At 34.5% G+C, this 2,128-nt stretch overlaps 1 long non-coding RNA gene across 1 annotated transcript; it reads left to right on the forward strand.

The window, feature by feature from the left end:
• The first annotated feature begins 817 nt into the window (after positions 1–817).
• On the forward strand, positions 818–1,801 carry LOC136972125 (uncharacterized). The gene is made up of 3 exons (XR_010880288.1): positions 818–1,000; positions 1,084–1,208; positions 1,715–1,801. It is a non-coding gene; the product is annotated as an uncharacterized lncRNA (long non-coding RNA).
• Positions 1,802–2,128: the final 327 nt, after the last annotated feature.

Consider the following 2,128-nt stretch of genomic DNA (forward strand, 5'->3'; position numbering starts at 1 on the left):
TCACCTGTATTTAATAATTTTATTCATTCCTGCATCAACAATAATTTTTTGTATCTTTGAGCTTGTCGTCAATCTGCTTAAGTCCACGGATTCTTATCAAAATACAGTAGAGACTTGTTAATCGAAACCCCGGTAATAGGAATCGCCGGTAATCGGAACGATTTTCAGTCGGACTGTGTCGTGCTAAATCGAAAGTTTTTTATACTAAATTTACTACTAAAGTATAATTTTCATGTTTTTATATTTTTCAATATATTTATTTTGTTTGTACAAAATGCAGAAATAATTTTTATCGATACGATAGCCTCGATTATTCTTATAAAAATTTTCGTTAGGCTTAAAATCGACGAAAATTAAACATGAAGCGCACCAACGCCAAACGCCGGAGAAAAATTAGAACATCGGACAGGTTAATATATTTTTTCGTACATAATCGGTAATCGAAACAAACCACTAATCTGAACAATTCCAGTCCCCAATTGATAGCGATTTTTTGTTCTCTACTGTAATAGTTTTCAACACATAAAATATAAAAGATTACAAAAGAAAAAAAACTAATGACCAGTTACTTATATGTGACATTGTCAGCATAAGTATAGGTCTGCAATTTTCAAATCGTAGCCCAATAATATCTAACTATAGTTATCAGGCTGTTAAAAAAAAAGAATAATCTATTAATGTACAGTATATATGCACTTTTAAGATGAGTGAAGATAAAATTGTAATATTATTATTTAAGTTCAGAAACTTCGTAAAATCTTAAATGCCAAGTTCTAAGGGATAATAAATTTTAATGTTTGTTACTATTTATAAATATTGCCACGCTCGGTAATGCAATTTATTGCTTTTAATTCACTTTCTTGTTTGTTTCACTACGTTAAAGAAGAAGAATAAAACCAAAACTATATTGTGGGTTTCGATAATAGTTGGAGTGTTGATTGCCATCTATGCGACAAAAAACTACACGATCCACTCAAGTTCGGAATTAATAAACTATACAGTAAGTATTGTGCAATGTTTTACCACCAAAAGTAATAATAATTTTAATGTTAAATTCTAAATTATTTTCCTTTGTTGCTAAAGAAAAATCGAAACAGGAATTTTCCTCGGATCTATTTTACGTTTGGATTGCATTTTTTCCGTCTTTCCCGGTTGTGAACATAAACAGATTTACTTTGTCGTCAGTGGAAATTCAAGAAATGTTATACGTAGCGTTCGCACACAATCCACGACTCACTTCGATCTCGATTTGCCTACAATCTGGATTGTGACTGTCGCCAGTCGAACGTCGTGCCGTTCGCACAGGTAACTCGCTTGAGAATAACCCGGCTATTGTAAGCGATGATAAAACTGGCATAACTACTCGGTAAGTCACGAACACCAACACACAAAATGGAAGTTTTGATTAGAAATAAATACTTTTTTTTGCCATATATCTAATAATAGACAGATGTCATCGTCTCTCCCAACAACTATTTTTTTTTTTTGCCGATAGCCCGACACGTGTTCTGTAGCCATCTTGTATTTTCTTGCGCGCGTGGGATTGTGGGATCTCTCTTATGACTGGATCTAGTTTCAAAAACTCTCTCCAGTCAATCGCGATTGAACGTCATTTCAGTCGAGATTGAAACGGTCGAGGGTGTTCGCACCAAGGCATAGTCGCTGACCTTGTCACAATCTAGATTGAAATGCTCGGTGCGAACGGGTATTAGAGCCGAATAAGACGAACTTTTCAAAACTTACGAAAATTCCAGATGAAGAAACAAAATGTGTTTTATGGTTCTTGGATTGCAAAATAGACCACCGACTGTTAAACGTTATGCCAAAATGCGCGTTAGCAGGCTTAGAATCTTCAAGACGTCAAGAAACGTCACGAAAACTACAGATGCATAGTGTTTTCAGGAAGGCGAATTAAAGCTACGTTAATAAAACTAACCAGAAGTGAAGATAAACTGAGAGAAATATTTACTTTTCTGGGGCACTTCGTGGCATACGAATCTATAGCGTTTTATTTCAGCCAGTCAGTATACCACAATGCAGATAACAAAAGCGCATTGTTCTTATTTACAAAAATGTACCCGATTGTACCTATATTAGCATTCAATAGGGAATGTTTTTTCGGTGTTCA

Source organism: Centruroides vittatus, unplaced genomic scaffold (genome assembly GCF_030686945.1).
Source record: "Centruroides vittatus isolate TY-2023 unplaced genomic scaffold, ASM3068694v2 contig_281, whole genome shotgun sequence".
Taxonomy (NCBI): Eukaryota; Metazoa; Arthropoda; class Arachnida; order Scorpiones; family Buthidae; genus Centruroides; species Centruroides vittatus.